This window comes from Ursus arctos, chromosome X (genome assembly GCF_023065955.2).
Source record: "Ursus arctos isolate Adak ecotype North America chromosome X, UrsArc2.0, whole genome shotgun sequence".
NCBI lineage: Eukaryota > Metazoa > Chordata > Mammalia > Carnivora > Ursidae > Ursus > Ursus arctos.
This window is the reverse complement of record NC_079873.1, coordinates 59,671,531-59,698,070: the sequence shown is the minus strand read 5'-3', so window position 1 is coordinate 59,698,070 and position 26,540 is coordinate 59,671,531. Positions and strand designations below refer to the sequence as shown.

Genomic DNA, 26,540 nt, shown 5'->3' with positions numbered 1-26,540 from the left:
ACTCAGAATAGGAGAGATAAAGAGTTTCTCAGACAAACAAATACTAAAGGAGGTCATGACCAGTAAACCAGCCCTAAAATAAATATTAAAGGGGAGTTTTTGAATAGAAAGAAAAGGCCATAATTGAGAGTATGAAAAGTAGGAAACACAAAAGCAATAAAAATAAGTATACCTGTAAAAATCAGTCAAGGGATTCAAAAAATAAAAGGATGTAAAATATGACACCATATACCTAAAACATGGGGATGAGAGGAATAAAGAATGGGTTCAAACTTAAGTAACCATCTACTTACTATAGACTGCTATATGCAGAAGATATTATGCACAAACATAATGGTAACCACAAATCAAAAACCAGCAATAGATATGCAAAGAATAAAAAGAAGGGAATCCAAGAATATAACTAAAGAAAGCCAACAAACCATGAAAGAAGGCAAGACAAGAGAGGAACTGAGAAAATCTACAAAAACAATCACAAAACAAGTAACAAAATGGCAATAAATACATCTCTATCAATAAATACTGTGAAGTAAATAGACTAAATGCTCCAATCAAAAGACATAGGATGACAGAGAGGAAAAAAAACAAGACCCACCCATGTATTAGCCACAAGAGACTCATTTCAAACATATGTCCAATATGGGGCTCAAATTCATGACCCTGAGATCAAAAGTCACATGCTCTACCAACTGAGCCAGTCAGGTGCCCCTAGAGACTTATTTCAGACCTAAAGCCATGTGCAGATTGAAAGTGAGGGGATGGAGAAATATTTATCACGCAAATATATGTCAAAAGAAAGTCAGGGTAGCAATACTTATATCTTACAAAATAGACATTAAAACAAAGACTGTAACAAGAGACAAGGAAGGACACTCTATAATAATAAAGGGGACAACACAACAAGAAGATATAGCAATTATAAATATTTATCCACCCAATGAGGGAGCACCCAAATACATAAAATAGCTAATAACAAATATAAAGGAACTAATTGATAGTAATACAAAAATAGAAGGAGACTTTAACTTACATCAATGGACAAATCATCCAAACAGGAAAAGAACAAGGAGACAGTAGCTTTGAATGACACACTGGAACAGATGGACTTAACAGACAATTTCAGAACATTTCATCCTAAAACAGCAGAATGCACGTTCTTTTTGAATGCACATGGAATATTATCCAGGATAGTTCACATATTCAGTCACAAAACCAGCCTCAATAAATTAAAAAAGATCAAAGTCATACCATTAGTCTTTTATGATCACAGCACTATGAAACTAGAAATCAAACATAAGAAAAAATCTGGAAAGACCACAAATACATGGAGGTTAAATAAAATGCTACTAGACAATGAGTAGGTTAACGAAGAAATAAAAAGTACATGGAAACAAACTAAAATGAAAACAGAATTGTCCAAAATCTTTGGAATGCAACAAAAGTGATTCTAAAAGAGCTGTATATAGCAATAAAGGTCTACTCAAGGAGAAGGTAAAATTCAAATAACCTAACCTTACACCTAAAGAGCTAGAAAAAGAAAACAAACAAAACCCCAAACCAGATGAAGAAAGGAAATCATAAAGATTAGAGCAGAAATCAATGATATAGAAACTAAAAGCACAATAGAACAGAGTAATGAAAGCATAAGCTGGTTCTTTGAAAAGATCGATAAAATTGACAAATCTCTAGCCAGACTCATCAGAGAGAGAGAGAGAGAGAGAGAGAGAGGACTCAAAGAAAATCACAAATGAGAGAGAAGAAATAACAACCAACACCACAGAAATACAATCATAACAGAATATTATGAAAAATTATATGCCAACAAATTGGATAACCTAGAAGAAGTGGATAAATCCCTAGAAATGTGTAACCTACCAAAACTGAAGCAGGAAGAAATAGAAAATTTGAAAAGAACTACTACCAGCAATGAAATTGAATCAGTAATCAAAAATTTCCCAACAAACCAGGACCAGACAGCTTCATAGGTGCATTCTACCAAACGTTTAAAGAAGGGTTAATACCTATTCTTCTCAAACTATTCCAAAAAATAGAAATGGAAGGAAAACTTCTAAATTCATGCTGTGAAGCCAACATTACCCTGTTACCCAAACCAGATAAAGACATCACAAATCTCTGATGTAAAAATCCTCAACAAAATACTAGCAAACCAAATCCAACAGTACATTAAAGAAATCATTCACCGTGATCAAGTGGGATTTATTCTTGGGTTCCAAGATCAGATCAGTCAGTGTGATACAACACGTCAAAAAGAGAAAGGATGAAAACCATATGAAGGGTATTGCTCAATGATAAGTAACAATAAATAATACATTCCTTAACCATTAAAAGCATATGATCATCTAAATAGGTGCAGAAAAACCATTTGACAAAATATAGCATCCATTCATGGTAAAAAACCTCAACATGGTAGGTCTAGAGGGAATATACCTCAACATAATAAAGGCCTTATATGAAAAACACACAGTGAACATCATCCTCAATGAGGAAAAACTGATAGCTTTTCCTCTAAGGTCAGGAATGAGACAAAGATTTCCACACTCACCACTTTTATTCAACATAGTACTGGAAATCCTAGCCACAGCAATCAGACAACAAAAAGAAATAAAAGACATCCAAACTGATAAGGAAGAGGTAAGACTTTCACTATTTGCAGATGACATGGTACTATATATATAAAACCCTAAAGACACCATCAAAAAACTACTAGAACTGATAAATGGACTCAATAAAATTGTAGGACACAAATTCAATGTACAGAAATCTGTTACATTTTATACACTAATAATGAAGCAGCAGAAGGAAAACTTAAGAAAATCATCTTTTTTATGATTGCACCAAAATAATAAAATAACTAGGAATAAACTTAACCAAAGAGGTGAAAGACCTATATTCTGAAAACTATAAAACATTGATGAAAGAAATTTAAGATGACACAAAGAAATGTAAAGATATTCCATGCTTATAGATTGGAAGAACAAATATTCTTAAAACATCTATAAAGCAATGTACACATTTAATGCAATCCCGATCAAAATACCAACTGCATTTTTCACAGCACTGGAACAATTTTAAGTTTTGTATGGAAACACAAAAGGCCCTGAATAGCCAAAGCAATCTTGAAAAAGAAAAACAAAATTGGAAGTATCACAATTCCAGACTTTAATTTATATTACAAAGCTGTAGTGGTCAAAACAATATGGTACTGGCACAAAAACAGACATATAGATCAATGGAACAGAATAGAAAACCCAGAAATACATCCACAGTTACATGGTCAATAAATATTTGACAAAGGAGGAAAGAATATACAATGTGAAAGATGTCTCTTCAATAAATAATGTTGGGAAAACCTGACCACTACATGCAAAAAAATGAAACGATCATTTTCTTACATCATATGCAAAATTAAACTCAGAATGGATTGAAGACCTACATGTGAGACATGAAATCACAAAAATCTTAGAAGAGAGCACGGACAGTAAAGTCTCTGACATCAGCTGTAGCAACATTTTTCAGATCTGTCTCCTGAGGCAAGGTAAATAAAAGTAGAAGTCAAGTATTGAGACTATATCAAAATAAAAAGCTTCTGCCCGGGGAAGGAAACAATCAACAAAACTGAAAGGCAACCTACTAAATGGAAGAAGATATTTGCAAATGACATATCTGATAAAGGGTTAGTATCCAAAATATATAAAGAACTAATACAACTCAACACCCTAAAAACAAATAATCCAATAACAAAATGGGCAGAAGAATTGAACAGACATTTCTCCAAAGAAGACATACCGATGGCCAACAGACACATGAATAGATGTTCAACATCACTCATCATCAGGGCAATGCAAATCAAAAGTATAGTGAGATATCACCTTATACCTGTCAGAATGGCTAAAATAAAAAACACAAGAAACAACAGGTATTGGTGAAGATGTGGAGAAAAAGGAACACTTGTGCACTGGTGGTGGGAAAGCAAACTGGTGCAGTCATTGTGGAAAATAGTATGGAGGTTCTTGATAAAGTTAAAAATAGGGGCCCCTGGGGGATTCAGTCAGTTAAGCATCAGACTTTTGATTTTGAGTCAGGTCATGATCTCAGGGTTGTGGGACTGAGCCCTGCATCAGGCCCCACCCTGGGCAGGGAGCCTGCTTAATATTCTCTGTCTCCCTCCCTCTTCCTCTGCTCCCCCCCCACTCATGCTCTCTCTCTCTCTAAAAAACAAGAAAAGAAAAGAAAAGCTAAAAATACCTATGACCCAGTAATGGCATTACTGGGTATTTACCTCAAAAATATGAGAACGCTTATTTGAAGGGATACCTGCACACCTAAGTTTATTGCAGCATTTATCTACAATCGTCAAATTATGGAAGCAGCCCAAGGGTCCATCCATAGATGAATGGATAAAGATGAAGCGGTACATACATACAATGGAATATTACTCAACCATAAAAAAGAATGAAATCTTGCCATTTGCAACAACACAGATGGAGCTAAAGAGTATAATGCTAAGTGAAATAAGTCAGTCAGAGAAAGACAAACACCATTTGATTTCACTCATATGTGGAATTTAAGAACGAAAAAAAAATGAACAAAGGAAAAACAGAGAAAGAGTGAGGCAAACCCAGAGACAGACTGTTAACTATAGAGACCAAACTGATGGTTACCAGAGGGGAGGTGGATGGGGAAATGGGTTAAGTAGGTAATGGGGATTGAGGAGTGCACTTGTCTTGATGAGCATGGCATGATGTATGGAACTGTTGAATCACTATGGTGTGTATCTGATACTAATATAACACTGTATGTTAACTATGCTGGAATTAAAATAAAAAACTTAAAAAATAAAGCACTTTAAAATAGTGAAATGTTTGGTATGTGTATTATGTCTCAGGAAAGTTGTTATTTTTAATTAAAAAATAAACCATAACCAGTTGAAAGCATGGGGGGAGAGAGAGAGAGATGAATGATGCTGAAAATTGCTGGAGTGACTGGGGCAGCTGAGACTAGGTGATTACAGGACAGAGAACATCCTAGAGTTGGCAAAGTAAATTCTATAAAGTAAATTCCTGGGCAGGGACTAGAATATTGTAACCTACTTATGTTTAAGTGTTACCGGGAAATGTGCTTACAAGTACAGTCCTCTCAGTTGAAGCTTGTTTTCCACCATTTTCTTTTTCCTGTGCTACTTAGCTGAAGGCCTCTGCTATTCCAGAGCTCCTGTAGCTACTTCTGCCATTGCTGCCATCGCTGCCACCACTGCCACCACTGTCACTGTACACGAACGATGGTGCTACCACCAGAAGTTAATGTTAAGGGTCTATTTCCTGCACCATGTGCGTTCTTTGAGCCAGTATATGCCTCCATTTTCGAGCTACATTTAATAAGAAAGCTCCCAAAGCAGGGCTGCCTTATGTTTCTTATATCTGCTCTGTTTTTGGCAAAAGAGCTGTCACTGTTTTTGCTCCTGTCACACACTTTAAAAATCAGATCTTGAGTGTCCCAAGATCTGGGCCAAAGAACAAGCTAAGTGGTAGACACTGCAACCAGAGCTCTATTCAGTTTTACCTTTCTCTCTCATGCTATTGATCCGATCTTGTGGGCTTCTATTCTTTTTTTCCTTAGGCTGAATTATTTTCCAGAAGACTTCTCAGTCTCTCATGTAAATAGATCCCTAAAGAGACTACCCCATCAGTCCTCTAGACAAGTCTGAATCCTGTGCTAAAAGGTATGCGCTTAAGCTAAGACCCTCTGCTCCATCCCATAAATGGTGCAATTTTTATTCAATCATTTATACCTTATCTACTAAGCACTTACTCTGTGCCAGGTTCTATTCTAGACACTGAGGATATAGTGGTGAACTCAATGAAATCCCTGCTCTTGTGAAGCCTCCATCTGGAAGGGGACAGAAACCAAACAAAATATTATATAATTTGTTATTTAATTGCAATTGTGCTCTATAGGAACAGCGTAGGCTGCTATAACAAGATTTGATAGGAGGATTCAACCAATACAAAAGTGGCAGGAAAGCATCCTTGAGGAAGCGATATTTCTGTTGCACTCTGGAGCCTGTGGAGAAACTAATCAGGTGCAACACTCATCATTCATTCATCTATTCATTCCTTCCTCCCTTCATTCATTCACCAAGTTCTTATTGAACACCTACCATGTAACAGGCATTATTCCAGGTGCTGAGGATACAATAGTATAGGAAAAAAATACGTATGTGTTATTGTGTTGCCTACATTCTAATAGAATAGGGGCTGAAAATAAACAACACAAATATGTAAAATAATTAGTATGTTAGATGATTAAGTGCTATGAAGATCAAAAAACAATGAAACATGGAGCGCCTGGCTCACTCAGTCAATAGAGCATATGACTCTTGATCTGGGGATCTTGAGTTCAAGCCCCACATTGGGCCTAGAGCTTACTTAATTTTTTTTAAAGCAATGAAGCATGGGGGTACTTGGGTGGCACAGTCAGTTAAAGCATCTGACTCTTGGTTTTGGCTCAGGTCTGATCTCAGGGTTGTGAGATTGAGCCCTGCATTGGGCTCCACACTAAGCATAGAGTCTGCTTGAGTGTCTCTCTCCCTCTCCCCTTGACCCTCCCCCCTTCTGCTTGTACTCTCTTTCTCTCACATCAATAAATAAATCTTTTTAAAAAAAGGCAATGAAGCACTATTAGGAGTACTGATGGTAGTTATTGAGAAGGAGGGTGCTACAGATCTAAGGCAAGGAGGCTCCTACTACTTTCCAGAGGCTGAAAATAGGCAAGCATGGCTGTGAGACCAAGAGTGGATGTTTATACTGCTGTTACTACTAGTACTATCTTCTATTTATATGGCACTTTGTTTTCAAGTACATTTCATACACTGCCCAATCTTGCCCAGTCCTTGCCAACACAATATAGTTGAGCCTTTTTCATGAAAATCTTTTGATTCAGTGTGTTGTGGGGACAGTTTCCATAGGAATACACCTTTAACTTTATAATGGAAGTCAATAGAGAATTAGAGAATTAGGATTCTCTTTACAGAAATGTGTTTTTAGCCAACTTTTCTGGTTTGCAAACATGTTTGTGGAAATTAATATTTTAGAGCTTTAAATTCTAGCTGATTAGGCCAAAGTTGAAAGCACATTGGCAGAATGACCAAATGCACAAAGGAAGATAATTCTGACTTCTGGGGGAAGACAATATTCAATGACTTCTGCAAGGCAGGGAAGCAGTGGATCTGGCTTTCATAGGTGGTGATATGTAGCTGAATGTTCAGAAGTCATGTCTCCTCTAATAAATAAGCAAGTCAAAGTCCATCAGCATGTTTATAGACAATGAGTCGATGCTGCATTTCCAGAATGAGTTCCCAACGCACTTGACACATTGCATGGCTTTAAAGAAAGCACTGAGAAATAATGTAGCATTGGGTTTAAAGTGGAGAGAAGGGAGAATTTATAGCACACTTTTTAGTCTGGGCTTTGTCATCTACTACCTGTACAAGTTTGAACAAGTCTGAACCTCAGTTTCCTCCCCTGTAAAATGAGAATGAGAATACACCTTTCACAGGATGTTGTGAGAAATAAATGAGATGATGAATATGGAAAGTATTTCAGGGTAGCAATAGCTAGTTTTTATTGAAGTCTTAGTATCTGCCAGGAAGAGTTTTAAGCATTTGACATAAATTAATCGTTTGATCCCCAAAACAACCCTAGGAAATTGGTACTATTTTCATTCCTCCCACTTTACAGATAGGGAAACTGGGGTTCAAAAATGTTAAGTGATTTACTCAAGGTGACACAATAAACCAGGATTAAAACTCTAAGGCTATGCTCCTAGCTTTCATACTACACTGCCTAGTAGTAATTCAAAGGGTGATGGAGTTAATTTCTCAGAAGGAGGATATGAAATGCGACCAGTAAATAGTAGAAATAGGGTTCAAACCTTGGTCTTTCTCCAAAGTCTGTGCTTTTTTCACTATGCAACCTCCTGACAACACATAATAATAGTATCTATCATTTGTTGACTGCCTATTTACCAAGTATTTTATATATAGTACCACTAATTTTCATAAAATAAATAGCCCTGCAATGTAGATACTATCCTCATACAATAGGTGAGGAAATTGAGCCTCAGAGAGTTATTCCATGCCCAAAGCCCCACAGCTCAGAGGGTTTTTTTGGGTTTTCTGCTTTTTGTTTTTGTTTTTGTTCAAGCGGAGCTTGAACTCATGACCCTGAGATCAAGACCCAAGCCCACAGCTCAGAGTTTTAATCCACATCTGTCTCACACCAGAAACTATGTCTATTGTACCTTGTTATTATTCTTGCAAAGTATAAAGGCCATAGGTGTTCACTGTCAGAGTGCATGTCAAGAAGCCTCAGCTTTGGGAACTCAATTAATACTATTTTATATGAGGATAGTACCAATTAAACTAATCCATCATCTGATTCAATGTGGCACATCTTATTTCTTATGTCCCCTCCCTTCTAGCTCTTTCTCTCCCTTGCATCTTTCCCTCTTTGTCTTTTTTCTCTTTCCTTCCCTACTCGCCTTTTTTTCCTTCTTATTTCCTCCTCCAACCCTCTCCTCATCTTTAGGGCCATCTGAGTTCAGTCAGGGAGACATGAGGGCATGTTCTGTGGGATAAGTTGTCTTCAGGGTTATACCTACCCTGAGGGACTGAACCTCTTGTAGGGACAGTGGTTCTGGTCACAGTGACTTCATGTTGAATAAGGAGCCTGGCAATTGGCCCAGGCTCATCAGATTTTTGATAAGCATGTTGACTAAGCCAGGCTCAAAAAAGAACCAAACATTCTTTGGAGACATCCATTAGGAACATTCATCTGTGGGGCCATGCCTGGTTTAAAAGTATGCATGAAAACTTCAGCTCATTCACTTATTTAAACATTTTATCCTTCAAATATAAGTGCTTAACACTGACTGAAAATCAGAGAAACAAAGAGAAGGAAGTGAGGTCCCTGCCCTCAAGGAGATAGAAATTCTCTGTTCACTTGCTCAAATACTTGTAATACATGGAGATAAGTGCTTTAATAGAGATTTAAAATATACTAGGTGTCATAAAAGTCCAGAGTAAGTATCTAATTATTCTTTTGGGGAGGGTAAGAAGGTGGCCTTGACAGGTAAGCAACAGATCATCAGAGAAGGGGTAAAGGACATGCCAGGCAGAACAAAGAACTTGTTCAAAATCCTAGATGCAGGAAAGCACATGCAGCTTCTGGGAACAGCAAGTAGTTGTGTATTTCCGGTAAGGGTTCAACTTCATCACTTATCAGCTATGTGACTGGACTAAGTCACTTGACCTTCTTGGCTTGTTTCCTCTCCTGTTAAATGGTAAGTATATAATAATTATCATTTTATCTACACTATGTAGCAAATGAAATGGTAACACGAAATTACGGCATCACATCACAATCTCCAAAGGCTATGTGAAAGTAGATGGGAAATAACTTTATAAATTATAAAGCACCATACCTGTGCACTGGTAATACTATAAATCTCATGGGCCAAAACTACAGCACCACAGGAAAGCTAAAGAGTTTACTTTTCAGCCACAGTGTTCAACCACCTGGCTCCAATCCCTCCCCTGGTTAGATTGATGCCAGGATTCCTCCTTCCATCCCTTCACCCTTATGGCTACTTTTCATTACTTTATGTGGGAGAATGTGTGAGCAAGACTATTTTCCTGTACCCAGCCCCAATTCTATTCTTAGCTCCTTATCTTTTTGTCTCTGGGCCCCAAAGGGGAACTTATATCTTGCAACTCTCCTCTCCTTACTCCTATTCATCCCAGGAGATTCAGGCAGCCTGTTAAAGGTTCGTACTTTATTCAACCATCTTAATTCCAGCATCTGGGATCCTGGACTGTCAGTTCCAAAATCCTATTCACAGTGTCTTTCATGGTGGGTGGGTAGTGTGTGTCTAGGAGACATCATGCAAATAGACCTCTTGGTGGTCTACCTTACCCTCTTAGGACTTCAATATAAAGAACTGAGTTACTTTTGTGTTTAAAGGGTTGGTGGTTAGAATGTGGTATCAGAGATGTTTTATTTTGATCCATGAAATGAGCAAAGTATATGTGCCCTGGGTAATTACTATTGTGTCAGAGGAAACCCAAGGACAATAGATGTTTCTGGAAGAAATGTCAGGTTTTCCTGACTGAGTCCATGGTTCTAAGTTCTATTTAGGGAATAGTCTCTTTAACTTATCCTTAGCAGTAGTACATCAGTTATACCTATCTGCAGATGATTATATCCAGCCCCATAAATGTCATATGTGTGTATGTTTTCCTTCTGGATAGATTCTAAGCTTATAAAGGGCAATACCTATATCTTGTGGATTTATGTATCTCCATATCATGCCAAGCCTAGTGTCTGGCACATAAGGGCTCAGTCAATTAAATGAATGAATTAGTAAATGCTAAAAGATATGCTAACGGAGACGGGATAGTTTGACTTGGGAAACTCTCAAGAAATCCTTGCTGTTTGAATTATAATACTACAGGGAGTTACAATTGCCTCCTGCTGATAGGGGAGCCAATACTTTCCCAGAGGCAGGCACTTATTCTACATCATAACTCTGATGGTTAGGAAGTACATTGTTGCACCCAGCCTGCCTTCCACAGCTGCTTCCCTTTATCCTGGGAGTGAAAGGTAAATCAACCATTTTGAAATATCAACAACAATTAATTGAATACCTAATAAATATGTAAGGCACTGGGATAAGCAATGGGTTACACAGAGATGAATAAGACATAGTTTGTGGCATTGAAGAATATGATCTTCGGTCTGAGAGACAGACTTGTATTCACACAGTTATGATATAGAAGACAAATGTGCTGTGTAAATTCAAAAGAAAACGATATTAATTCAGTCCTGGAGGATGTGGTAGTGCATTGAATCGTGGCCCCAAAAAGATATGTCCAAGCTCTAATGTCTGATACCTGTGAATGTGAACTTATCTGGAAAAAGGATTTTTGCAGATGTAATTAAGTAATGGACCTCGAGATAACATCATCCTGGATTAACTAGGTAAGACCTAAATCCAATGACAAGTGTCTATATATGAAGACAAACAATAGAGATACAGGTAAGAAGGTCATGTGAGGATGGAGGCAGAGATTGTAGTTATGCTGCCACAAGCCAAGGAATACCAGAAGCCACCAGAATTTGGAAGAGGCAAGGAACTTCCCTAGAGTCTTGAGGGGAGCATGGCTCTGCTGACACCTTGATTTTAGACTTTTGGGCTCCAGAACTGGGAAAGAATAAATTTCTGTTGTTTTAAACCACATGTTTATGGTAATTTATTGAGCAGCTCTAGGGAAATAATACAGGAAGACTAAGGAAAGACCTTGGAAAGGATATGACACTTCAACTAGACCTTAAATGAAGAGAAGGATTTCGATGTGCAGAGGAGCAAAAAGGGCATTCCAGGTTGAGGGGACATCCTCCATACTGGGCAGGATCTACTTAGAGACTGCATAAGCCCCAGAGCAATGTCCTTGGGGATTTGGCATGATTGCCTATGTGGATGGACCTGAAGAGGCTAGTTCAGGGAAGGACAGGCCTTGAACCCAGCCAGAGCTTCTGTTTCCTTCCTATTGTAATTTTCCCTCATTTTCCTTTACCTATATTATTTTTATATTATTTTTCTATGGTCTGAGCCAGTCATTACTCTCCACATTATACTATCACTATCACCATCATCACCACCATTATCAAAATTAGCAGCAGGAGCAGCAGCTATTAACAGGGCAAAAGGGGAATATTATGGGAACTGCTAATGTAGATAGAAGAAAGCTCACAACTTCTCCATCAATGACTTAGGAAAGCCTTCCTGCAGAAAGGGAGATTTTAGAAAGTTCTGGAGTACATGCACAGACACATTTATTATATGCCACTATATGCCAAGACTCTTGCCAAGTGTTTTTATACACCTTAACTCATGAACTTCTCACAAGTTCTCTGTGAGGTAGATGTTATTATTATTAGCCTCTTTTTACAGATGAAAAGATTATGGCCTTGAGAAGACTAAGTAAAACTGCCCAGAATCACATCAGTAAGGGACAGAACCCAAGGTCATTTGATTCCAAGTCCAGTGCTTTTCTATTACAACACAGCTTATCCTGCTTTCCTCTATCTGGGTTGGTGGGGGTGTGGGAATGAAGTACATGCTAAGGTGTTGGATTTTATATGAAAAGGAGTCCTTTAAGATCCTTTCCTTAAGGGGGAAGAGATAAGCATGTACAAGAAGCCCTGGACCAGATGTTTCTGGGGCTAGTGGAGCTCAGTCTGGTTAGGTCTCCTTACTCTAGGACTACTGTTCAAACCACGAGACTACATTGCAATTTCTAACAGTGTACATTTGACACTTCTAATACCTCCTACACTGAATAAGACCTATGAGTCTATGCCTGAAGGAGCTCACGCTGTGCAGGGCACTCTGGGTGGTGCCTAACCCCGGGAAGCCCAAAACCCACATCATACATTCGACACATTATCCACAGATTGCAGTGCCACTCGGGCACACAGCTGCATGCTGGAGAGCTGTATTACACTGTGGGACGATCTGGTTAAAGACGCCTGCTGATCCCTGTCCAAGGTCCTGCCCTGAGTCTGGACACACTTCCTCACCACCCACACCTCTGCTCCCATGTTGCTCAGGACCTCCTCAATGCTGCCAGGCCACAAACATTTGGCCTGTGGCTTCATCTAGGGCTTCTTCAATGGCCCTTGGCAACTGAGGATGGAAATGATTTTCTCCAGACCTCAATTCCCTAACTTTGAGTCACTCATCCTGTTTCAAAGCATGTTTCAAAGGCTCACCCTGAAAGAGTGGCAGAAGTGTTTCTGCCTAGGCTGGCTTTGAGCACAGCAGCCAAGGCACCTGAGCATGCTGGGAAAATGGGGTCAGGACACCCCAGACACTCTTGATTGGAACCAGCTTTTTGCTCATCTTTTCTCAATTTGTGGGTTCAGCTGTTGCAACTCAGCTCTACCACCATAAAGACAATGAGTTCAACCAACAAATTTTATTTATTTGTTTGTTTTAAGGCTTAAGGAAGCAGGCTTCAATGAGGGGAATATTTGCATTTGAGCTTGGTTTTTAAATATGTTGTCATGAACACACACTGTGATGTATGTGAAAGTTCATCATAATTCATAAATGTTCATCATTGCTGTAATCTGAACCCAAAGATTCAGTGCTTCATCTGGCTATCTATCCAGTATATGGCTATGACCTTTATTGTCCACATTTATAAAGTTGAGAACAAGAATTCAAGGTAAAATATCCTAGAGTTCCAAAACCTCCCCAGTATGGCCCCATTCAACCTATCCAAATTTGGCAACTGGGCAAGCCCTGGCTCCAGCCACACTACACATGTCACTGATTCCCAAATATATTTCTCACCATCTTGTCTCAGCACTTTCTCAGTTCATGCTCTTTCCCATGCTCAATATATTCTTCTCCTCACTGCCTATCATAGTTTTATTTCTCCCTCCAGGCCACCACATCTGGTGCATGCCAAGGGACCCTCCCAAACTCCTGTGGTCTCCTGACCAAAAAGGTCCAGACTTATTCTCACTTCTCATTCAACCCTCATTCTGCATAGCCTAAGAGTATTGATTTCCTGTATTTTCATCCCTAGGCTAATAGACTATAGCTTCTTTGAGGTAATAAGATGCCTTTAACTATCTTTGTTTTCTCCTCCTGATACCTAACACAGGGCCCCAGCCAATCACTAGCTGAATAACTCATAGAATGAGGATTCCCTTGCCCCTGCTAGGGCTGCTGACAGAAAAAAAAAATGAAACATCTGTCTATTGTCAAGAGGGAGAGAGCTATGATTTTTAAATGCCATTTAGGACAAAGGAGGGAAGTATTGAGGTAGCTTGTCAGTTCCATTCTATTTAATGGGAGCCCTCAATGTTCTGGGTGCTGCCCCTGAAATAAGAGGAACAGGCAATGCTGGTTTCAGATCTGGATCCCCTGAGTTCCTTTGGGCCATTCTTTGGAATTCACCAGGAAAAGATGCCATAAAGTCCCAGTCGGGTATCATCATTATGATTATTATATAGTCTCTGGGCACAATAATAGTACATTATATGAAAAACAATAGAGTAGTTTACTCTCTTGTATATATACATGATACTGTGGTAATGTTACTCTGTCATTCACCTTGTTTCACCCCTTTGGGATAAGAACATAAATTTGAGCTGAAAAACACGCTGTGTCTGTCCTCAGCATGATAAAAAGAAACTTCCTGGGTCCAGCTTCAGGATGGCAGAATCTCTTATGCCCCCCAAATTTCCAGACACTATATTTCCCTTCACTGAGAACAGGCTGAGTTGTGGGACTGTTAGGAAGTATGGCAGGCTGAAAACCACAAAATCTGTGACGCTTGGTTGGTATCTGAAAGGCTGTGGCAATTTTGGAGTACCAGTTCCAGAGGCTAAGAATTATCCAGGCAGGTAACATGGAAGTAATGGCGGAGTTAAATGTTTTCTCCAAAGAGAAATTCCAGTAAATGCTCTTTAATCTTTGTTATCAAGCTCTATTAGCCAGTGAATAGATTATTCTCTCAATTTCCCCCATGGAAAAACTGAGGGTCAGAGAGGTTCAGTGATTTGCTGAGTATCACAAGTTTGTCAGTGGCAAAATTAAGGTCAAAACCCAAGATTCTAGGTCTCAGTCTCATATGCTTTCATTACCTTAATTTGCCCCAATGGACATGTTACAATGGACTGTTAAATAGCAGGGACCAATAGTTCCTAAATGGCACCTTCTTGCATTGAGGTCTCACAGTGATTCTTGCCTTAGCTCTACCTTACAGGGAGAGCAAACATAGAAGAGCTCCTTTATTAATTTTTTAGTCAATAAAATCCCACAGAAAGGGATGACGTTGGCCAAGACAGCTGTGTTGACCTGAGTTTCACCATAGACAAAGCAAAGAATGTAGTGAAGTTCTGATCAGTGCCTTTATGTTGAGTGCCTCTGTTGTGCTAGAGATATCTGCACTTCCATGTTCACTGTAGCATTATCCATAATAGCCAAGGAATGTAAACAACCTAATGAATAAAAAATATATTGCGCCCACACACAGAGACAGAGAGAGAGAGGGAGAAAGAGAGAGAGAGAGACAGACAGACAGACAGAGACAGAGAGGAATATTATTCAGCCTTTAAAAAGAAGGAAATCTTGCCACTTGTGACGTGGATTAACCTGGAGGACATTATAGTGAAATAAGCCAGACACAGAAAGATGAATTCTGCATAATCTTACTTCTATGTGGAATCTGAAAAAGTTGAATTCATAAAAACAGAGAATAATAGAATGGTGTTTACTGTGGGCTGGGGATGGGGAAAATGGGGACTTTTTGGTCAAAGGGTATAGTTTCAGTTATGCAAGATGAGTATGTTCTGGAGATCTAAAGTACAGCGTGGTAACTAGTTAACAATGTTGTATTTTATACTTGAAATTTGCTAAGAGAATTTGTCTTAAGTGTTCACACCAAAAAAATATATATAACTATGTGAGGTCATGGATGTGTTAATTAGCTTGATTATGGTAACCATTTCAAAATGAATACATATATCAAAACATCACAATGTACACCTTAAATATAAACATATTTTATTTGTAAAATAAAAAGTACCTGCTCTCCACTCTGTAAGTGAACAGTATAGAAGGGGAGGAAGATACATAAGTAGACAGTGTTAGTATCATATGCTGAGTATAGTAATTTAAGGTAAACCCAGCTGCAATGGGAGCACAGAGGAAGGCACCTAGGCTAGCCTAGAGATAGAGATAGGGCCTCAAAAGCTTTCTTGAAGTAACTACAACTAACAACAGTGCTTTGACCATTGAAAGCACTCAACAGAAGTTGGCTATTATTACTATGGTAGTAGACAATATCCCTGCCCTCAAGGAGTTCAAAGTCTAGCAAGGAGAAAGTAACAACACATAACTATAATAATTTGTGATTTGTGCTCAATGGTCTGTTGGGGAAAACAAAAATGGATAATAGCCCACATCCAATGACTGCTGCCTATGTACCACGTACTGTTCAAAGGATCTCATGTATATTCTTTCACTTAGTTTCCACAACTACCCTATGTTTAGTTCCATTTCTCTCAGTTGTAGATGGGGAAACTGAAGCACAGAGAAGTAAAGTAACTTGCCCAAGACCAAGTTAGTTACAACTAATAAATGGTGTTAAGTAGTCACATATGAGGGGGGAAAAAGCAACTCCTGATAAATGAAAGCTGGCTTGGCACACACAGGCAGGCCATGTTGTTCCCCTGTTGGATATACACAACCTCACAAAACATCAACATCAGACAAGTTTACTATGAGAACATGATAAAATGAGATAAAACAAGGCCACCTCATCATGCAGTCTAAGCATAGACAAAAACAAGTTCACTATACCACCCACAAAAGCTTATCCCCACTTTACCCAAATCTTATAGATAAGATTTATTAAGATGCCCAATCATACAATTGCCCTTGCTTGCTGATGGCATTTAATACAGAATGAACCCCTACTTCCTAAGACTCCCCCTGAATTACCCAACCAAAGCCCCAAACCTGTAATAAGTCCTTTTCTACCACCCGTTTACTAAGACACCCCATGATTCCTTTTTGTATTACTCTGCTGGGGCTGCCATAACAAAATACCACAGACTGAGTGGTTCAACAACAGAAATTTATTTTCTCACAGTTCTGGAGCCTACAAGTTCAATATAAAGGTATTGGCACATTTGGTTTCTCCTCCAACTTCTCTCTTTGGCTTGCAGATGGCTGCGTTTTCGCTGTGTCCTCACACCATATTTTCTCTATATGCATATGCCCCCGGTGTCTCTTTGTGTGTACAAATTTTCTCCTCTTATAAGAACACAAGTCAGATTGAATTTGGGCCCACCATAACTGCCTCATTTTAACTTAATCACCACTTTAAAAGTCCTACCTCCAAATACAGCCACCTTCTGAGGTATTGGGAGTTAGGACTTCAGCATATGCATTTGGGAGGGGATACAGTTCAGCCCATAACATCTATGATTGCATTTTCCCCCACTGTAGCAAGTAATAAACTTAACTTTTTCAACAATAGGTGTGTTCCTGGTAGTCTTTGGGTAGAGGGCACTGACACAAATTATAACTGGTAACTAATAAATGAATAATTTTAAAAAGGAAGAGTAGCATATGTGATTAATACAGGTGAAAACAATGTGCTTTCCAACAACAGGAAAAGAGCAATTCATTGTGGCCATTGATATCCAGCCAACATATGGTGTAGCATTTCACATGTTTAATAATATTTGCTTTTGTTTTTGAGGGCAGAAGCCAAATCCTTTTTTCTTCATATTTACCCCAGTGTCTGAAAGATGCAAATGTATTTGCATAGTGCTTAACAAATGCAAGATAAAGAAGATATTGTTTCTATTCTCAAGATGTGTATATCTAACTTCTTTGTGACCCAATTTTCTCAATTGTAAAATGGAAGTAATACAATTGTGAAGATCAAGTAAAATAATTTGCGTAAATTGCTTAGCATGGTATCTGGCACATGATAAAGACTCAGTAAGTGTCCATTATTTAAGGATGAGCTATTATTTATGGATGAGTTTCATAGATATGAAATGAGAGGGGGAAAGGACAAGAATGTTCCAAGCAGGTGGAATGTTAATAACCAAGGCATGGAGATGACAAATTGTAAAAGGGCCCCTATGCCCAGACAGACACTGTACTGCTCAGCAATGAAAGACCCATGGAGAGTGTCACAAACTTGATAAGGAAACCTGTATTTTGTTGACAGTGGGATATCTAGAACATTTGCCTCTTGTATTTTGCCAGGGAAAGAGAAATCCCACCCACCAAACCTGTGCTATCTCTGGGGAGGGGTTGTGTGACAGGCCATAACGGCTCTGCTGAGGGTGAAAGTGAGAAGTTGCACACATCCAGTCTGAAAGCTGGAATGGTGGCAGCAAAATGAGGAACAGCAGAGCAGCCTGAAATTGGGCCTTGACTGACTGGAGAAGCTGTGTTTTGGCAATGGGCTGCTGGAGCAAGTGTACACAAAGTAACTTAGTTTTACCCCTTCTGCTCTAGCACCAACCTTTCCATCTCTTGCCCTGGCTCCTAGTGGTGATTGGTTCAGAGGCTCAGGCCCCAACCTTACACCCAGGGCTCCAGGGTGCTCAAGAGTCCCTTCTAAGTTGCTCTACAATCCCTTGCCATTTCCCATTGGGTTCCCAGGATTTCTGAAGGGTGATGATCACCTAAGGGATTTCTTAATGACCAGAGTCCGGCAGATTCCTTTTCCTTCCTGGCGTATTCATGTTCCCTTCTTCTCTCCTTTATTCCAGAAAACCCCCCTTTTCAGTTCTCTGGGGGAATGGCCCTTCATCCAACCCTTCATGACCCAACCCTCTGGGGGCCTAGGCTCTGAAGTTAAGGGTAGGTAGAAATCGAATGGTTAGATGCTTGGTGGAAGAAGCCATTGGACTATTCCCCAAACTTCAGAGCGCCCCTCTCTGTACACATAACTGCCCTAAAAGATGTGGGAGAGTGGTGTCCGGCTACAGGTCTGCCTAGGAAAGAACGCGCCACTGGCGCTGTGGACTGGGCTGGCTGCAAGAATGCGAGTGGGGGGCGGGGTGGGGTGGGGAAGGGGGGTGCGCGCCCTTTATGACAGGTGGCCGCGCAGTGCGCGCTCCCGGGCGCCTAAGGGGAGGGAGGGACAGACGGACAGAGTGGGAGGGGGCACATGGGGAAGGGACTGTAGACAAGACAGAGAGACCAGGAGGGAAAGGGAAGGCTGTGGTGGGGAAGGGAGATAGAGGGGGGAAACGCGGCCAGCAAGAACAACCGTGTTAGAGGAAACAATGGCAGGGGCAATAGCGATGGTGGCAGCTGAGGCAGTCCCACTCTGGGCACCTTTCTGAATGGGCAGAGGCATCTCAGGGAGAAGAGGAGAAGAGGCAGCGCCCGCCGAGGCTCTGAGAAAAGCAGCGGAGGGAGGGGAAGGAGGAGGAGGAGGAGAGAGGGGGGAGGGGGGACGAGGCAGGGGGAGAACCCGGGACGGAAAACCAGTAGCATCAGCATCAGCATCAGCAGCCGCCACCGCCACACCAGTAGCAGTAGCAGTAGCATAGCAGTAGCGGCAGTAACAGCATTTAGCAATAGCTTTAACGACTACAGCGACAGTAGCAGCCTCCCTCCTTCTCTCTCCCTCCCGCGGACCGCCGCAGCCACCGCACTGAGAGAGGCTCCAGCGCCGCGCGCGCAGCCCGCTGCTGAGGTAGCCCCGGCCCGAGCGAGCGGTGGTGCATCCGAAGCTCGGACCCGGGAGCAGCCCATAGTCACTGAGGTGCGGAGTTTCAGGGCCAGAGACCGACAGCTCTGACACCATCTAGCACCGCGGCGGCGGCGGCGGCGCCTGAGGGACACAGGCGCGTCCACCTGGAGGGCCTGGCGCATGGAGCTGAGGCAGAGGCGGCGGCGGCGGCGGCAGCAGTAGCAGCAGCGGCGGCGGCGGCGGCGGCGGCGGCAGCTCAAGCAGCTGCGGCGACGGCGGCAGCCCAGCCTTGACTGCGACCGCGCTAGTTCCAGCGCCCGCTGCCTGAGCCCGCCAGTGACTTGCGCCTCCTGAGTCGGCCTGTGAGGTGAGTACGAGCGTTACCAACCAGCTCCCTGGCCTTCTCTCAGGCTCCCCGGCTGGCTCGAGGTGGCAAGGGGTGGAACGAATTGAGGGAAGCCAAGCTCAAAGAGGAGGAAGGGAAAACGGAAGGGAAGACCTCTGTGTGAGAATGGTGTGCATTTGTGTGTCTGCGTACGAGGGAGCGAGGCAGTAAGGGCGAGAGATCTCGGCTAGCCCTGATAGGCACTGCAATCTAGGAAAGGCCTCTGCTTGCGCCGGGAGAGGGGGGGAGGGGAAGCGAGCGGGCCGGAGCCTTGGCGCTCACACGCACACAGCCCGGCATCGAAGACAGCAGTGTGCCGCCTCCTTTCGGGCTGGTGCCGGAGAGATCCTGGCCAGGGAACTGGCACCAACACCGCACGCTTCCGCGCGAGCGGGAAAACCCACGCGGCGGCCGCCACTGGGAACCAGGGCCAAAGCGGCAAAGGTGCGAAGTACGGTCGCCAGCGCCCCCTACGCGCTCGGGGCTGCCCTGCCAACCACCGAGCGCTCGCCCAGCACACGCCGCCTGACCAAGGGCCGCGGGCGGGTGTGTGTTGGGGGCCCCAGTGAGCCTCGCCCAGCTTGTCACCTTCGCGGAAATTGGCCCTCGGCCCCTTCCCGCTTTCGGTGGCAATCGAATTGCCACTTTCCTGCGTGGCTTCTGGCGCTTCGTTCTGCCGCGCCCCGCTGCACACGTCCGCTGGGGTCTCGCACACCCGGTGGGGCTGGGAGGCCGCGAGCCGGTGTGGGGAGCAGGGCCCGCTCCGGGAAAGTATGGAAAACGCGCCGCTGAGTTGGCGCCGTTCTGCTGAGGAATCCAGTGGTTTCAGCATGACTGCTTCTCTGTCTGATTCGTGAGGGACCGAATCACCCGCGCAAGGTTTCCTGTCTTTTTCGAAGTTAAAAAAAAAAAATTGGCATCTCCATTTCAACATCGGCACACTTGATTTTTGTCGAGCTTCTGGTTGCATTTTGGAATCAGTGGGTTTCATATTTTGCTTTTGGGTTTTGGCTCCCAGCGTACTGTTGAATTCTGTGCACAGCAGTGTACTTAGCTATGTGGCCTTTTCCTAACGTTCCATTTTCTAGACTCTTATCTGAAGAGACATGATTTGTGTGTAGGGCTGCTAGAGCTGTTTTTAAAAAGCATCGAAAGCATGTCAACCAGTGATTTAAATATCTCCTCGGTTGTTTTTGGCGGAGGAGCAGAGTGTGCTGATAGTTCCTGAAATATTTTGCTTGGTGAGGAAAGGTGTTCCAATAGTCTTCTCTGAACTACAGAGACCATTTGGGTTTCAGGGGATGAAGCTCCCTTACATCTTTTACGCATAGGGTGCCATAATCAACATTTTATTTACAGCAGGGATGTTCTCGTGGCTGAGGAGAATTTACAGTTATTTAAAATATATTTTTAGAAGGGAACAGAAAAGCCCTAAGTAACTGTCATTTTACATATTAACTGGGAAACTGGATAATCAAATAAAACTGGCTGAGCGTCTGAAACTATCCCAGTGAAATATGTGGCTGTGAATATAATTAACCATCTGTCTAGTGAGCAATTTAAATTTGGGCTGGTACATTTTTATTACAGTGTCTAATTTCTGGAAGACTTGTACATTTTACCCAGCAGTAACAACAAAAACGTATTTGCTTACTAGGTCAAAGATTTACTTGTGTGGTGGTGGGATTTCCCTTCCTCCCCGCCCCCCCCATCTTTCCTAGTCCTCACACCTTGACCTGGGAGATCAAAATGAGTCTCTTTCTTTGGCAAATGGCATTTTTACAATAGAAGAACTCAAACTGGTAGCTAGTGATTAGACATTTTTGTTTCTCAGAAATACCTTTCAATTGCATGCATTTGAGTTGAACAAAATATAATTTTTCTGTTCCCTTGTGTTCAGATGGAGTAGGGTGATTCAACAAAATTCAAGACTTGAAATTTGACTCCATTTACTTTCTTTTATTCTAATTATCCACCTAGCTCTTCCCTAGCTGTCCCAACCACCTTTCCACACTCCACAAACACACACTCACACACACACACACAATCATATCCTTTTGTCCTTATAGCAGTTTCTTAGGTTAACAGGATTCAGATCTGTGATTTTATCGGTATGTTGAGAAACTGCTTTTTTCTGGAAATCAAGACTGTAAAATACAATAACATGAAAGGACATTGTACGTATTTTTAAATCTTTCCCTATGATGTGATTTTAACCAGAAATTTCTTACTAGGAAAAAAAGGAATAGATTTTTGGGTGGAGATGGAATAGCTCTACAAGATTAAATTTAAAATAGCTGTTGTTAACATACATAATAGAACAGAACGGAATAAAAATGAACCACTGATTGATTGTGCAGTGGACAAGAAAAAGTCATTTAAAGGAAAATACTTTTAAAACAAATATTTGGCTAAATAATAGCTTTGATTAATGGGTAACAATTATGTAAGCACATGGTAGAATTTGACACATGTCAAGTTTGTTAAATAAATCAACCTGTTCAGTGAATAAATCTTTGATGCATCAGTGCTTTTTAAAACACACAGGCACACACACACACAGACACACACACACCTATAACACCCTGTTGCCAAAGTCAAACAAGTGCAGAATAATGCCGCTTCCTCTCTGTTTCACTGCCTCTTTTCTCCCGTTTTCTTTTTTTTTTCACAATCCTCTGATTACCTGTAAACTACCCAGTGAGCAGAGAGAACTAAAGATATGGTGGTGTTGCCTGTGTTTAGGAGTGGGAAAAAAGAGATGGGGAAAGTGATTAAGTGCTGGATTTTAAACACTCGAAGATGTGCTCATCTGACAAAATCACCATGGAGGTCCTGGTTTCACCAAAGTATTTGCTTAAGCAAGAAGGACTAGCCTAACCAAAAAGCATTCGTTGATTGCAGTTTCTCTGTCCCTAAGTCCAGTTCTAGTGAATACTTTTTTTTTTCCTCCAAATACCTTAGTAAAGGGAGAGAAGGAGATTCCAACTGGTCTTTGATTGTCACATTGTCTTTAAACTTATTTATCTGGTGACGCATTCGCGGTTTCAGTGTTCCTGCTTGTAGCAACCAAAAAGAGAAAAGAACCAAAGTGGATGATAGGGAAGGGAAATGATACAATAAGGAGTAGGTCATCTGGATACCTGCTTTTCCCTTCTTAAAGATTTCAGTGACAATAGCCAGACTTCCAGGATCCTGTAAATCTTCTTTAACATATGAAAATCACTTTAGAAACTTTATCTTTATTAAGTTGATCTCCCTCAACTTAAAAGTATATAATAGATTCCTCCCCACAATCACAGTCAGTTCTTTCTTTTTTTAAATTTTTATTTACTTTTATTTTTTTATTATGTTCAGTTAGCCACTGTATAGTACATCATTTGTTTTTGATGTAGTGTTCAGTGATTCATTAGTTACGTATAACACCCAGTGCTCATCACAACATGTGCCCTCCTTAACACAATGCAGTGCTTTCTGCCCACAGGTCTTGTCCCCATGTTTTAATACAAACACCTATTTGCTCAGAAAACAAAATAAAACAAAACAAGATTTCAGGTTTGAACATTTTAATTTTTTTATTCTTCCCTTTACCTCCTATGAAAAGTTGCCCATCAACTAGCTCCCTCCTTAACAGTTTCTCCACCAGAAATCACCCTTTCAAACCCAAGGTCATAGCGTTGGAAATAAAGGACTTGCCATGCTCTTCGTGCCACTTTTCCAGGGCTGCTTGAAAACAAAACAACGGGCAGTGGATGAGACTGCATCATCACTTGGGCCTACCTTTAACTTCAGACTTTTCTTCTCACCAAGAAAATTTCATTTTAGGCAGGGGTCACCATTCTTTTCTTCTCAAGCAACACTGGCCTTCTGCAACAGTAAGCACATCACAACCTTGGGGAAATCTGGTCTGGGATGGGGTCAGTCTGGAGAATGGAGGGTGGTGGGGAGAAGCTGCCTTATACTGATGGTAGGGCCTTTCCTGCGCTAACTATAGGTAAGGGGTGAGGATGCTCTTTGTCTCTCTTCCCTTCAGTCCTTCATTTCCCTTGGTGTTTTGCAGGTCTCTGTGCTCTTTTCCATCTCTTTTTTTCTGTTGATAAGCATTATGACCTGATGTCTTTCCCTCCCTTGTTCTCTGGTAGAAAAAGGACTGAAGTCTTCAGGACCAATATTACGCATATAATTTTTACTTTTCTAAAAGGCACTTTCATAGGTCATCTTATCCATCCCCAACAAAATGATTTTGATATAACCCATTATCTCCTATTTTCTCAAACACTCCCAAACCTCATTTAAAAAGTTACATCTTTCTCCCTTAGTAGCCCATTTCAAGTATTATACAACTAGCCTAAGCAAGGAGCTACTCCTAATATTTAACCTGAGGGGGTTTAGAGGTTAGAGACCAAGATTATACCATGGGCCTGACTGCTAGAGTAATGCCAAGCCATCCTCCATTGAGAAAAGGCACAGAGATTGATTTTCTTTGTGGCAAGTTTAAACCATTTCCTCTATGGAGGTCTGTAAGTGGTGTGGCCATATGTTGTGTTTTAAACCTCTTGTCCCAGCATACTTATTTCGCCCTCAAAAGTCTCCCAGTTTGGACAAAAAATTCTATGGCCATCCTAAACTATAAGGCACCTTTAAGTCAAACAAAGAGATGCTATCTGCATGCTGGAGCAGGGCTATTCTTATTCTCATGAAAGACTGGTGATAGATAATAAGCTTAAAGCACACCAGGAGGCATTTAGGTTTAGAAAGATCATTTTTACCATAGTCGTTGGAAGACAAAAGAGGGTCGTACCAACGGAAGTGTGAATTCATCTTTTTAGAATATGTTTTGAGAAATGCACAAGTAATAATGTCTCCATCCCATATAGTTTGCATGTGATCTTGCCAAATATAAATATATAAATTATATCTACATATGTATATATCTATATGTAGATATTACACATATTTCCATTTGCTTTTTCTGTAATGGTGAAGATGACCTTTTAAACTACTTTCCAGTTCTAAGTATCTATGATTGGCCTTCATTGATCTAGGGCAGGGGTCAAAAGAAACAATGGCACGTAGGCCAAATCTAGCCCAGTATAGAAAAAGAATAATGCAGGGGCGCCTGGGTGGCACAGCGGTTAAGCGTCTGCCTTCGGCTCAGGGCGTGATCCCGGCGTTACGGGATCGAGCCCCACATCAGGCTCCTCTACTATGAGCCTGCTTCTTCCTCTCCCACTCCCCCTGCTTGTGTTCCCTCTCTCGCTGGCTGTCTCTATCTCTGTCAAATAAATAAATAAATAAATCTTAAAAAAAAAAAAAAAAGAAAAAGAATAATGCAAACAAGAAGAAAATGTGGAACTATTTTCAGTCGCTTTTGCCAATGTTTTCAAGCGTCCCCTTTGTAATTGAGTTTTACTCAAGCCAGTGTTAAAATGGGTCCACATTTCCTGAACACATACCTATCAGCTGATAGTTACGATTTTGGGGATTGTTCAGAACCTGGTGGAGTGGCTGGGTGATGACCCCAAAAGTAAAATCCACATGTGAATTTTTAAAAAATATTTTATTTATTTATTTATTTATTTGAGAGAGAGAACGATCACAGAGGCAGAGGGAGAGGGTGGAGCAGGATCTCCGCCGAGCAGGGAGCCCGATGTGGAGCTCGATCCAAGAACCCAGATATCGTGACCTGAGCCAAAGGCAGATGCTTAACCGACTGAGCCACCCAGGCGCCCAATTTGCTTGTTTGAGTCCAAACGTTAATAGTGATATTTTCTTTCCTGCCTATTATAGTAACCTAAATTTTGTGGTACTACTAAATTCTTTCTGGCCTCCTTTCCAATATTTGCCATGTTATTCCAAGCATGCATGTGATTTATTAACCCAGAGACCAGGTCTCAGTAACTTGCTTCAACAGAGAGACCTTCTGTCACTTTAGTTACTAAACAACTAGTGGGCCATCACCACCTAGCTTAGTGGTTCCTAACCCTTATTTTTGGCATGAACTCCTGTGAAAATTCGATGAATGCCAAGGAAACTGTCTTCAGAAAAGTGCACATTTACATATATGACACTTGCATTCATTTTTAGGAAGTCCAACCATACATTCCGAGTTAAAAACCTCTGCACTAGCCTTTGCTCAGTTGTTACAAGAATTCCTGTTGCATGGCTGTCATGGTCATGCTAGCTTGAAATGGAAGCCATGAAAATTATTCTTTCAAGAAAGCCTGTTATTAAAATACTTCTGGCACACAGCTACTGTTACAAGCTTTTTTTCTGATTAGCCTGCACAGATATTTTTTATTATGAAAAAGAATCACTTAGCACTCACTTTGACTTACTATTCTCACCAAAAACAAGTCAATGATAGTATCCCTAAATCCTTGATTTGTCAACTTCCAGATTCTTAAAAATCCCTGCTCAACACACTCTTCACAAATTCATTGTTAATATGTAAAATATATTCCATAAAAGCTCATGCATGTTTGCCTGCCCACATCTCTCTTTTATCTATCTCTTTTTATATGTTTATCTTAGCCAATGGCCTTGACCGAAATAGGGAACTCCTGCTAGCATTGATTGTTAGGTGGAGTCATAGAGGAAGGTGGTATCCAGATATCTTCAGGAGGACCCCTGGTACTCATGGGCATTTTGGATTATTAGCCATCCTGGAGATCTAACATGATATATTAAAAGCAAAGCTCCCTAAGCTCTGCAAACAAGAATATATTCCATATCTGTGTCTTACACTTGGGGTGGTAGGAATAGGTGGTATCCCTGTCCATGAAGAAATGTTTATTGCTTGTCTCTGCTTTTTATCTTAGCAGTTTG

The 26,540-nt window shown here is 41.0% G+C and overlaps 1 pseudogene; it reads right to left on the bottom strand.

Moving 5' to 3' along the window:
- The window catches only part of LOC113246598 (60S ribosomal protein L3-like), a 153,223-nt pseudogene extending 133,782 nt beyond the window's left edge, over window positions 1-19,441 (bottom strand).
- Window positions 19,442-26,540: the final 7,099 nt, after the last annotated feature.